The sequence below is a fragment of the Nelumbo lutea genome, chromosome 1 (genome assembly GCF_056320005.1).
Source record: "Nelumbo lutea isolate HS-2025 chromosome 1, American lotus-T2T, whole genome shotgun sequence".
Classification (NCBI taxonomy): domain Eukaryota; kingdom Viridiplantae; phylum Streptophyta; class Magnoliopsida; order Proteales; family Nelumbonaceae; genus Nelumbo; species Nelumbo lutea.
This window is the reverse complement of record NC_142684.1, coordinates 119,114,403-119,128,808: the sequence shown is the minus strand read 5'-3', so window position 1 is coordinate 119,128,808 and position 14,406 is coordinate 119,114,403. Positions and strand designations below refer to the sequence as shown.

Genomic DNA, 14,406 nt, shown 5'->3' with positions numbered 1-14,406 from the left:
AGATGTCGTTGGATTCTATATTCTTGCAATTTGACAAAATTAACCTTCTAAAATAATCTTTTTCCACTTCACACTGCACGAGGGCACGTTTGTCCATTCAAATTTATCCGTATTCAGGAAAAGACAAAAATACTCTTATATGACTTCTCATCCTTCCTGGATTTGCTGGTAACAAAACAATTTATTAAGCACGTTACAATTCTCCACGTGGCTTTATAAAATCAGAGTGGATTTGCTGACTCGCTGTAAAATCCATCATTTAGTACGAGTTGAGATTTCCTATACATCTTCAACAAAACACGTTCCAACACCCTATCAACTTCATCCTATACTATACATCTTAGCAACTATGGGCCACCATAAAAGTGGTACCGTCATGTATGCGATGCAGAATTTTAAATGATTTTGGTGTTAAAAATATTTTGTTGGGACTCATTTATGGGTAGTGTGGAGCAAAAACATTGACCCATAGTTACTTACTCCCTATTTGATGATTAATTACTTGTTAAAAAAAGTATTTGTTACTTATTAGAACTACTTATTTTAATAATCACGTAAATTGTTTGGTAATCCACTTTTCAAATCATTTATTATATTTTTAAGTACTTATTGGGGTGGAGATGTTTGATAAGCTATTTTTCTCATAAGTATTTATATTGATGCAAATGTCAATTTTACCTTCCACTATAGATTATTCAGATCTCTCCCTCTTCCTCTCATTTTCTTCACCAGAATTGTCGAAACCGTCGAAACTGTAGATTGAACAACAAAAAGACTCCTCCGATTAACAATCTTTACAAAATTCTTGGATTCCCATTTCCACCTCCCAAGTCTCTCTTGACTCCCTCTCCTTTCGTTGTCTTCTAGCTTTATCCCCAACTAATCCATTTGATATCTTAGCATCTAGTTTGCCTCCAACTTCATGCCTAGGAGGATTCCGTTGCTTCCAATTGATATCTTACAAGGTCCAACTCCCAATGCTAAAACCCAGAACCATGAATTATAATATGAATTACAACATGACAGACAACAGATTTTGCAACAACTACAACTACCCTTTTTTCGAGTGCATAGATCCGCAACTGCAAGAAAAGTGAAGCAAACATGAAAGCATTACAAAGACCAAGCATTAATTAACAAACTAGAACATAAATAGGCTAAAATATTTTGGGCTTACCTTGGTAGAGTTTTTCTTTTCTATTTTAATTCTCAAGAGTTGCAACGCCGCAAAATTATCAACAAATTTTTGGTGGTTTTCACGACGGCCTCTCCTAGAAGCGTAGCAATTGTAGCAAAGATTATAGACATCTATACTTTTGTCGTAGAAGCATTCCATGCATGTAAAGTAAATTTCCTTTATCAATATTCTTCACCCAACACAGATTACTATTCTGGCTGTTAAGATGTAAAAGAAGACAATGGCTTCGTCAAAATCTAGAAACCCATTGTTGTCCCTATCCATTTCCCCATTTTCTAATGTTGGTATTGGAGCCACATCTCCTATCGCACAAAGAGAAGCATAGCTTGATAACGCTTTGATGTACAAGCAAAAAAGGTAAATGATGTTGATGCAGATGGAGTTTCTTCGGTGACTGGGGGATTTCTATCGCCAAAACTCGCCATTTCTACCAATTTTCTTGATTCTCTAGGGTGGGTGGGTGGATCAGAGATAAGGGAAGAGATGAAAATTTGACCTTTGGGGGACTTTGGGAAGGAAATGATTTTCCCTTCAAATTGGCAATTTGAGTCGAGCAAATTAATGGATTCACCCTTTGAAAAGAAACCCATCCATAAAAAGGGTGTCTTGTAACCCAAAGGCCAAAAGCTTTACTCATTCCAAATCTTCTCTGGCCACGGCATGGTCTTCATCTTCACACCCACCAGCGCAATCAATGCACCACCTCTTTTCAACATGTCGGCTTCGTCAACCATACCAACAATGGCAACTTTTATTTTGAAACTCGAACAGGGGAGTTCAAGTGCAGATCTGCGAAGAATAGGGAGTTCAAGTTAGAAAAAAACCAAAAAAAAATTATTGAAATGAGAAAAAATAACTTCAGAAAATAGAAGAAAGTGGCCAAACAACATGATCGCCGGCCACTTTTCCTCAACGTCGATCGTCGCTGGTGGACCTACAACTAGTGCGCCGCTACCTAGGTTTGATGTTCGAATGAATGGAGAAGGAGGTATAACCCTCATGGGAGTATTTTAGGCATTACAAAAAATTATTAGGGACTGGTTTGTCCAAAACACACAAAACCACTTAATGTGTGGTCCTAGCTCTTAAAAGAACTACCTTAGTTGTTTTGGTAATAGACCTGTTCATGGGCCAGGTAGTTTGACAGCCCAGCCCACTCCCTGATTGAGTTTGGACATGTAGTTAAGCTTGCGAGTTTGACCTCGGGCCCAAAACATCAAGTCCAATTGTATTTTCAAGTCCGGCTTGGGATTTGTCAAAAATATAATATTTATTATAATATATACATGTTTTTTTTTTCTTTCTAGTTTCTAAACTCCCAAGTCTCAAAACACTATTCGAGTCCAACATTCCCCTTTCCTCTCTCAATTTCTTCATTGTTTTCTTAAGAAACTCGTCTCTCAGAGGTTAGAGCTCTACATAGCAATGGCTAATGGATCAACATACGTTCTTCTTCTCAAGCATTTTCTTTTTCGATGAGGTAGCGATCTTTGGCGAGATGAACTAGCAGTTCTCAATTCCCTATCCAGTTGTTCCCTCTCAACCATTTTTTTCTCCAACAATCTCCAAGGGCAAACTCACACCAACACCTCAATGGTGCCTTCTCTCTGTTCAGTAGCGGCAACAAGCCTGACCAAGTCATGTGTGTGTGTGTGTGTGCATGTGTGTGTGTTTGTGTTCAACGACAACAAGTTGAGATTCAGACTTCAAGCTCGGGCTCAGGCTTGAAAATGATATATTAATGAAGAGTGAAAGCCCGGCCATGAATAGGTCTATTTGGTATAAAAGATTAGGATTAGATTTTTCTATACTTGGTTAAAATTTTGTTTCTAAGAATCCTTATTTGACAAATGAGTTTCAAGCTAAAACTAATTTTTAAACTTTTTCTTTTGCTCTAAATTACCAATTTTTTGAATAAACTTTGAATCCAAAAAGAGTCAATTCAAACGAATTTCATGCATCCAAACTAAAAAAGGGATTCATAAAAATAACCTTATCCAAAAAAGGGAGAATGATAGTTCAACCCAGGATCAGAATTTTTAGGCCCAAAGTACAGTTGGGGTAGGTGCCAACTTGGAATTGATGCCAATTTACAGGGGGGGCAATGGTGTATAGAGTGGGGGTTTTTGACATTTTGAATGCTTATAGGTCAGTAGTGGAATTCAGAAATATGCATTGAGTCTGTCTGTACTTTTCCAAAAAAAGGGATTTTTATACTACACTTCACCTCAGAATTCTAATTTGGACTGCAGACCTACAACAATTCAAAATTATAAGCAGCTCCACCTATAACACCCATACCCACCCGTGAATTGGCATCAATTCTGAGGTGGCAACTACTCCACCTGTTCAGTGGAATTAGGAATTCTGAGGGTGGACTGAACAGTAAAAACCCCAAAAAAATCACCGGAATCAATTATTTAAAAGCATTCCAAACACATCTAAAGTTTTCAAATAGAATTATCTAAAAATTGCAATTGTACGGGGCTCACTGCAAGTCAGACTCCAATAGCCATGCTCGGCCAGCAAGGTTCTGGATTTGGATTGTTTAAACAACCAGTGTTTGGGTTGATCGATGCAAATTTGCATATAACTGTTATTTGAAGCTGTTTATAATTGAAATAGACAGCTTAAAAATAATATTCTTGCTTGTGTGAGTGGGGAATAAATCTAATCATTTTAGTTATTTTAGTTGAAGTAACTCTTATGTGTTGTGACCTGTGACGATACATATCTGATATATATCTCACTAATTTGTATTATATCCATCCAAAATGTTTGAGATATAAGCAACAATGTCACCAAACATAGCCTAGGTCCCATCCTATAAATTGAAAATGAATAACAATTTTTAATCAATTATCAATATTGTGAGTTAGTTTTGTCAATTAATATTCCGTTGGAGGAGATGCTATCATATTAGGTCAAGGTTCAAAATATCGATATAACTTATACGTCAGTAGAAGCGTATCAAGCAGTATTGGTAATTTTTTCTTTAAATCTAATTCAGAGGGAACAGTTTAAGGTCTGTTCACCCTATGAACCGGTCAAAACCCCGATATATCTTCTATAGAAACGTATCGAGAAGCTCCCGATACAATATATATCCGCCAATATGTATCAATATTTTAAACTTTGGATTAGGTGATTAGTAAGTATCATCTTATGCTTCCTAAGAATACATCGATATTATTAAATTGTTCCGGCCATTTGAAGATTTTGATTAGTTATGATCATGACCTCAATGGAATGTTTTGTTTATTAGACAATGGCCTCGAATTGCCAAGAGAAAATAATATAAGGTGAGTCGGGACAGTCCATCCTTTTGAATGAAATTGATGGTTTGAGTGGCCAAATAGGAAACTGAGAGACAACACCGAATGAAATCAAGTGAGTTACACGGGCCACGTCATATCTCACTTACCTCATTAAAGGGAATGATCCTTTATTAAAGGCAGCCCACGTCACCAACACACATTCCAATCAGGGATTTTGTTACCTGCCCTCTGGTTTTCTACTCCTTTATATCAAATCAAACATAGCCTAGCAGATGGCATATATTTGTCCTAAATCGGATATAATACCATTTGCTTATGAAAGCCCTCAGAGAATAAGAAAAAGAAAAAAGAAACATGCATCAAAGTGGTAATGTGATTAATCCAATGACTTGCAATGCAACAGAAAAATATGGCTATTGATAACTGGCGTAATTGATCCCAAGTAGTTGGCTGAGACAAGATGATTATCTTTGGTACTAATATAGCTATATTATTTGATCAATCCTGCAATTTTTTTGGTATTTTACGTGCATTTTTTTTTTATGCCACATGGCTAGTAAATACTAATTGGGAGATGATGAGGTTATAAATATGCAATCTGTGACCTTCGGGATCTCTTGCCCACAAAAATTCTATCCAGAGAATACTACTTCCTGCATTCAAAACATCTTCCCAGAAAATAATACTTTCGTGCATTGACATCTTTCGGTGCATGATAATATGCAAGAGCATGATATATTCCCTAATGTGTGGCTGCCATATCATGGGTAGGTGTGGGTAGAGTCGTCTTAGATAGAAGATCCAGCCTCTCCTTTTAAGCCATCAACTGAACTGTAGTGCGTAATATTAGAAGGGTGTTTGCCTATATGGCTATATATGGTTTTGTTTAAAAAAAATTAAGTAAGAGCTGGATGTAGGGATGCAAATGAATTGGGTTGGATTTGAATCAGGGTATATAAAATCCGATCTGATCCAAAGATTTGATGAGATTTGATTTGTATTCGCATTCTATTGGTAAGCTGGATCTTTGGATTTGATCCGATCTAACTTGTTTTTTCTTTTTAAAGTTAATAAATTATTAAAAAAGATATACCAATTTAAATTAAATAAAAACAAAAAATACAAATATTTTTAATCTGATTTTTTTTAATCTTATTATTTGATTTGATCCAATCCGAAGATCCAAACAGGGAGTGATCCGAATTCAACCAAATAAAATTGAATCTCGGATTGGATCAGATCATGATCCAACCCATTTGCACAGCTATCAGGATGAGCCCACAAAAGCACATGCTTTCATTATCATGAACAACCCATTTGATGACAAATGACCCAATACTTGAGATGATGATCAAGTGACATCTTTTCCAAAATGGACTTCAAGCACACCCTGCATTCGATAGTTGATTGGTCATGAGCTGATCCCAACCAACTTTGAATATTTTGTATAAATCATGTATTATGTATCTCCATATATAACAACAATGACTAGATGCAAAAACCTACCTCCAAACTCAAAAGGGGTGTTTGGCATTGATGCCATTTCTCCATAAAATTGTGATACATTAGGGCTATGTTAGAAAAATTGGTGCTTTAGAAAATGGTAATATGTTTGAAAAAATAGTACTTTAAACCATACCTTGAAAATTAAAAATGTTTGGTTTAATGAAACACTGAATTTGATGTTTTTTCAATTTAAAACTCATTGTTGCCCATGAAGACATGATGTGACAGTGATATGGACTTTCTATAATGGGTATCAATACTAAAAATAGATATGAAACAGTGGTAACAAACAGAAAGTATCGTTGTTAACCCCAAAAATATCCTAACTGACAGTAATATTTCTCAAAAAAAAAATACACTATTTTCTCAGAATGAAAACAATACTTCTTACCCATAAATATACAACACCATTTTCTTATCAAAAAATGGTGCTATATATACAACATCGATGTCAAACAAATACAAAAATTTGCAAAGTGGGTCGAACTGAATAAAAATAATCACCATCTAATAGCAGTGAAAAAAAGATGGAAGGGTATCTGAGTCATTGTAAAGTTAGATGTCTTGACTCTTAAATCATGTAGCGCCTATTTTTTTTTTCCTTTCATGCCCTTGGATTTTGTTCGTTGCAAAAGGGGAAAAAAAAAAAAGGAAGGGGTCATGATTTGGATTCCGTGTTGAACTTGGACCCACACCCGATGTCAATATCTTCTTTTGGTTGTTTTGGTGTTATTTTATATCGATCCTCACATGCATTCTCCCACTCTGGTAAAATAAACAAAAACAGCTTTGGGTCTCGAGCATTGGAAGTTGGAACCCACTTCCTTCTTTGTCTAAAGAAGTCCATCTTTTTCCTTTTCTTTGTTTTCAAAGCAGTGTTACAAAGAGAAAGTGTGCACATCTGCACAAAAGCTGTTAATGGTTAGATCTGATTAAGTTTGGGAGCCTGGTGTTATGTAGAATCTACTTATACAGTTACAGTACACAGGTTGATTAAGGGGCCCTTTAAGTTGTCACATCTCTAAGAAAACTGAAGATTACTGATGGGACCCACTAAGAACAACAGTAAGATTAAAATCATCACAATTGAACAATTTCAATTTGTTTAAAAATAGACAAATAATTGATAATTAATAATCCCTAGATTAATTCACAAATCAGATTATGGAAGCTTATGTGATGTTTTTGAAAATTTGAACATGTTCTCCGTGATGTTTGGTATTGTGTGTTATGTATTCATTGCGTTTATTTATTGGAAATCGGCAAAAAAAAATGTTGAGGGCATGAAGTGTGATAGTAACATTTTTCATTTTTGTATTACTTATGTGCATCATTAGGCATTGGTAGGCAAAATACAATAAAATAAAGCTTAAAATGAAGTTTCAAAGGAGGGTTTCACATAACGTGAGATAAATAAAAAAATAAAACTTATGAATTCTAAATTTTACTGCAACTTATAATAATTCAAAATTTCAAATACCACCATCTGTATTGGCATTAATTTCGAGTTGGCATCCATCCAACTATACAATAAAATTAAAATTTATTAAATGGAATGGACAATAAAACCTCTGAAAAATACAAATCATTTATATAACACATCAGGATTCAACCATAATTGTCTAAATTTCACCCGTGTGTCACTAAAATAGAATTACAGTAGACACACAATATCACAATACCAAACACCCACCTTGTTGGGAAAAACCTATTTGATGGGTCCAGATGTTTCATACATCCAATGCATAGTGATTGAAGAGAGGGCATCATTATGGAATAGTTATGATGAGTCCACCCTTATTATATCATAGATTGGCTTTTGTCATCTAGTTTGAAAGATGCCAACTGGCTGTGCCTCAGCTGATAAGGCGGCAGCATTTGATTTGTTGCTGAGGGGGCATTTGGTAAAAGTGTAAATGCCATGGTTTTTAAAACCGACTTGGTGATTGAACTGGTCAGGGTCCAGTTATTGGGTCAAGCGGTCCGATCGTTCCAATCAAGCACTTTCTGACAAAAATAAAAATGGTCAAAATCCTTCGAATGGTTAATTATCCGGTTTAACGGTTTGTTGATCAAAATTAATGATTTTAGGGGAAATCCGATTTTTAAGAGAAAAAAACCTGATTGGTTCCTAGTTTTTCCGGTCTGATCATCCGGTCTGGTCCAGTTTTGAAAACCATAGTAAATGCATAATCGAAGCAAATTTATACTCTTGCTCAGTTTTAATGGTGTTAGATAAGAATTTTTTAACGAAAAGTAAATTTGTTTTTCAACTATTTTTTCATATGAAAAGAGAGCAAATTTGCTTCTACAAAGTGAAATAGTATAGAAGAAGTTGTTTCAGTCAATCTAAGAAATGGGATTAAAAAAAAAAAGTTGTCCAATCCGATTTGTTTATGTAAAAAAACCAACAAAAAAAATCAGGAAACAACGATGTCACCTAGGAGTCTAGGACCAACTAATGGTTTTAGTTTTCAATTAATCATCCAATGACATGCGCCATTTGATTTTAAGAGTGATGTATTAAAACATAAAAATAAGGGAAATTGTTAAAAACTGTTTTTAGCATTTTTCTTAAATTCACCACAACTTTTCAAAATGCCTATAATTTATTTAAAGTTAAAGAGACTAATGGCTGTTAATATATCACTATTTTAATCTTCATAGAAAAATATAAAATATATATATTTTAATATTTAGATATAAAAAAAAGAAAAAGTTCAAAAAATATTTTCAAATACAAAAACACAGAAACAACAAAAAATATAAAACATTATAGAAATTGCACACAAAATAAAAAATTATTTTCAAATTATAGAAACTATAAAAATTGAAAAACAAAATCACAAAATAAAAATTGTAGAAAAAACACCATAAATTATAGAAAAACATAGAAATTGCAAATAAATAACAAAAAAAATACAGGAATTTTTATAGATGGTAGAAAATAGAAAAATGTAAAAAAGCAGAAATTATAAAAAACATTAGACATTATAACAAAACACTAAAAATTTTAAAAATTAGAAAATTGAAAAATGAAAAAGACCATTTTCCTCTAACTCGCCATTCAAAGGTGATTTGGCCATAAAAATTGTTATTTATGCTGATGTGGACACCTCTGTTAAGAAACATTAATGGTGCACTAACGGAAGCTAGTGGGTTTTGGAAAAAAAAAAAAACTTACTGACATGGTGAGTTTTAAACATTTTAAAAAGTTGTGGTGAGTTTAAGAGAAATGATGAAAACTCATGGTGAGTCTTAGACAATTTCCCAAAAAAAAATAGAATGGCCTTTGTAAATGTAGGGACAAAGTTCATATCTGTTTATCACAAAACATTCACCTAGCCACAAATTAAGGTGATGTTTGACATCAATGATAATTTCTTGAAAATCACTGTTATGTTGGAGCCATATTAGTATTAGAGGAATTGACGTTAAAATTTCTATTTGGTTGGCAGATTTTGATGATTTTCAGGAAATTGGTCAAAAATAGATTTTTGAAATCAGCCCTTTTTCAAGTATCACTTTTTTTTTTTTTTTGTGATTTCTGATTTCTAGATGATTCCAATTTTTTGAGAATGACATTATAACTAACATGGCATTGAATAATAACTCTAATACAAAAGTAATTGGCCCTTGAGAATTGATACCAAGCAGACTCAAAATGGATTTTTCAAAAATCAACTTACATGACATAAATGTTACCAAATAACAAAATTTATTCATTTTTGAAAAATCATGGATACTCACACCATGCTCACACCCTCCACATAATCTCTTACCACCTTTCATTGAAAATATCTCTCGATGAAAACAAAGCATATAAGCACAAAGATATTCCCAATACACGAACATCAGGGCCACCATGGTCAACAAATAAGTGACTATTTATTTTTATTATTTTTTCATTCTTATTGTTTTTCCAGCTGTATGCGTTGATTGTAGGAAATGCATTGACGAAAAAGTTTTGGCTATTTACGTCAGCTGACAATAAAAAAAGAAAAAAAGCTCTGAAGTGGGGCCGCGTCATTTGGAGTTCCGCAGTACCGCAGCTGCTCGTGAATTTGAAATATTCAATTATGCCCTATTTCACATAACAGGCGAGGCGGAATGAAAAAAAGTCTTTTATCTGAACAATGACACGATCCCGTGAAAGTTAAAAGTTAAAACTCTACTTATTTAGCCGTAAATGGCACCCCCCATAAATCACAAGGCCAAAAAAAGATCACGTCTTCTAAGTTCGCATTTCCAATGCTGATGCAATGATTGGTTCGAGCTCCGATCACCCAAAATAATTAGTATGTGGTAATACTCGAGATACAAAATGATCGCCAAATAAAAGGTTTCCAAAATGGCTACCGAAAGACCTGTCAAAATCTGCGTCCTCTGTGAGAGTAGAGACTTATGAGAACCCGTAATTATGTGTTAATTTTTGTGGTCCCACCCTCTCAACCCATAGCAAACGTGGGTGATTAATAGTCAGGTAGAAGTGGCCATACTTAACACGGAATAATAACGATCAGTTGATGAACTTGCTGAGTCAGATCGTCTCCCAAAGTGCATGTCCACGTGCACAATCCAGCAGGGGATATATTGTAGGGTGCCGTATCCAGTATATAGAGTGACGGTATGAATGGTACCCGAGACTCATAAAGTTAGTGGCTGAGGATATGATGTTCACCTTATACCATATTAGAACAGTACTCCACATGTTACTAGGACTCAAAAAATAAAAAAAAAAAAAAAGAAAATGACGGTTCAGCCTAAGGTCAGAATCTTTAGGCCCAAAGTATAATTAAGATGATTATTAATGTATAGAGTGGGGTTTTTGATATTTTAAATATTTATAAATATATAGTAAAATTTAAAAATCTGCATTAATCTTATCTGTACTTTTTCCAAAAAAAATCATAAAGTTATATTCAACTTAATGAACCCCAATATAATATATTAAAAGTTGAATATGTTTAACATCAAAGCCACATGATATTTTGAGTACAACCCTCATGAAACACATATCATAAATATCATGCTAGGGGGTGCGTCAAGAAACATCAATTTGATATTCCCTATTTTGAAAAATAAAACCTAACCCCTTGACTTAGGTGGCACTGATGTGTTGATGACATTCATAAAAAACACATATTTCTCACCAAGATTCAAGTAAATCTTTTCAACACGAAACAGGTGAATTCAGATTCGATCCTCACAGAACCATCCTCACACCATTTTCACTGTCTTTCCCAATTGTGTATCGAGACGTTAATAAAAATATACAAATATAAAGATATTCCAATGCTCAATTTCTAAAGACCAAGGATGGTTCTGAACCAAGTCCACTCTTAAAACAGGTTGAAAGACAATGGAATCAAATGACAGATATATACTTATACCTTGTGACATAAATTAATCAAATCAAGCATGCATGCATTCTTAAGCCATCCCCCATACCCATAAAGCCCCCAACCCCCGGTGGTTGTGGGATTCCATTGTGCCAACACTCCAGCAACAGTACCCATTGAACTAGCGAACCACCAATCAATTGAACTAGCGAACCACCTAACTTGAGAGAGTCAATTTTAAATAGCAAAAGTTTGTTTTGATTAGATTGCACATGAATGAAATAATCAGAATAAAAGGGAAACTTCATTTACAAAATGCTAAAAAATAAACAACTTTTCTTTTTATTTTGGGAGTGGAGGAGAATTAAATCGTGATTCTTTGCATTTTAATTCAAGTTTTTTTTTTTGTGTGTGTGGGGGGGGGGGGTTGTGACCCATTTTATTACATTTTTTTACCCTGCTTCTATTTAATAACCATATAAATAAGGGACCTCCACCCCACCCACCAATATACTTGGCTCTGGCGGTAACCATGAGCACTAAGAACAAACAACTCGAGAAATTCTCTGAAAGTGGCATCAGCATTAAGAAAAAATATCAAAAGTACAAGAAACTATCAAAATTGAATCGAATATTTAAATATTTAATCAAATTCAAACATTGGTTTGAAAATCCATCGGATATTAAATTTTTTAATGGAATTCAATTAGTTTACACACCTAACAGTCACTTTTGATGATCAATATTAAAATAGCCAAACTGAACGCCCTTTAAAAACCACATAGACACACAACATGAAAGGGTGCAAGGTGCCGCAAAAATTGCACCCCTTCCAACTTCCAAGTGACCACTTTTTTTATGTTTTGTTTTGGGTAGAAATTGAATAACATCAAGGTGATTAACCGCTAATAGAAATGGAAAGGTCACTGGAATGAGAGTAACACCACACATGCATCCAGGTTGAGGTCGTGGAGAAGAAGATCCCCCTTAATTTTCACCTACACGATTTCATGTCCATCGTTACCATTTACGATAAACAGATACATCCTGCCCACCAACGCTAGTGACAACTACACCTTCTCGACCAATATCGGCAACAACTACACCTTGTCCTTTTCTCGTGACAACTACAACCAGATCACCATTACCAGTAGCAAATACACACAACCACCAGTGCCGGCCGGCAATCATTAAATGGTTCATGGTCGGAGATATAGAAGAAAATCAGTGTTACCAGCAATAACAAATACACCCTATCCACCTGCACCTTAATCAGCGGTCCAAATGCACAAAAATCAGCCTTCAACTTTGAACCTGTAGTGTAGAAGCCTCATCCATCGTCGTTGTAATTACTTCATACATCGTAGCTTTCACTCGACTAGAAGCACAAACAAGATAATGCCCAACCAAAAATAAATTGTACTAATTCTGTAATGCTAAATGCATTTATCCAGCTAAGTGTTCTTTAGGAAAGACTTATTTGGGTAAGTACATTTACCCATGTTCTTTTATTTTCCATGTAAATAAGACAATGACTATTTTAACTATAAAAATCTAATATTAAAAGGGACATTTTTGTTTCATTCAAGTGTTGGCAATTTTTCGTTATTTACACACTTAGGAGATGAGTATTAAGAAAAATAAATTTTCCCTAATCTCCATATAAATCTGAAAAAAAAAAAAACATGAATTTCTTGGTCAATGGGAATTTGATTCTCAATGACCAACTTTCCACCACTTAAAATTTAGATAAAGAACGCCCCCATAGTAGAAGCTCCTTGTATGACCAACTTTCCACATTTTGTATTTGTACTCTTTTCAAATGGAGTCTAATTAACAAATTAATGTCCTAATTCATTTTATGTATAGTATAAATATATACAAGGTTTTACACTACACATTTGTATATGTACTCCTTCCAAACTGAGCCTAAATGATCAACCAGCCAACTTGAAGAATCTAATGAAAGTTATAATTAAAATTTCTAATTTACTGACTCACAAATCAATTTTGTTAGTAGTATACTCCATTTCCAATGCATATATAACAGCGTACCTGCATTATTTGTCCAATAATCTAAATAATTATTTGTAGTTTGTTTGCAGTTTAATTTTGCATTTGGGTTGGGATAATCCAAATCCAGTTTTCGATTATAGTACACCATCTCAAATCTTTTGCCATCTTAATTTGAAAGCAGAATCTAACAAAAATGTGAATAATTGATAAATTAAATGTGAAAGATGATATTTTTAACATTGTTAAGTCTTTAACATGATTGATAAATACATTATGTGAGATGCGCATAAAAGAAAAGTATATAGACTATGTAACATCATTAATATAATTGTTAAGTCTTGAACTGACCGGTTCAGCGGTTTGTTGATCAAAATCAACAGTTTTGGGGAAAAATGAAACCAGTCAAGTGATCGGTTCCCAGTTTTTTCGATCCAATCGCCGGTCTGGTCTGGCTTTAAAAACCACAGAGATCTCTAACACGTTTCACCTATTTTTTTGTGTCACTATATAGAACATTTGATAGGATTCTACATGCTTCAGGTTAGAACCAATTGCTAGATGTTCAAATTAAGCCAGCTTTTTAACAAGTTTAAAATATAACTGAACTAAATATAAGAAAAAGGAAATTTATCTGTTCATCATGATCCAATCTGAATTTGTCGGATTCAGATACCCCCTCCCCCTTGTCGCATTTTCAGATAATTCTACATCAGATAATAGGATCGATAAAAGATCAGATCAAATTCAGATCACTCTTATGATTTTGATAAATAACACTCTTATCCTATCCTATGGAAAGAGTTTTGACTAATCAAAATCAACCCATGAATTTTGATAAATAACACCTGATTTGCTATCATATTTATGATTTCAATTTATTGGTCAGTTGTTTTTCTGAAATCATATATTTTCCATATCATAGTTGAATTATATATATATATATATATATATGTGTGTGTGTGTGTGTGTGTAGTTATTTATTTATAAATATGCTTATATTGTATTTTTATAATTTTTGTATTATTTATCTTTTATAAAAAGGCATATATATATATATGATAAAAAC

The 14,406-nt window shown here is 33.9% G+C and overlaps 1 long non-coding RNA gene across 1 annotated transcript; it reads right to left on the bottom strand.

Moving 5' to 3' along the window:
• Positions 1-623: 623 nt before the first annotated feature.
• On the bottom strand, positions 624-1,852 carry LOC148877094 (uncharacterized). The gene is made up of 2 exons (XR_016110933.1): positions 1,178-1,852; positions 624-1,082 (listed from the first exon to the last, which is right to left on the bottom strand). It is a non-coding gene; the product is annotated as an uncharacterized LOC148877094 (long non-coding RNA).
• Between the last annotated feature and the right edge of the window lie 12,554 nt (positions 1,853-14,406).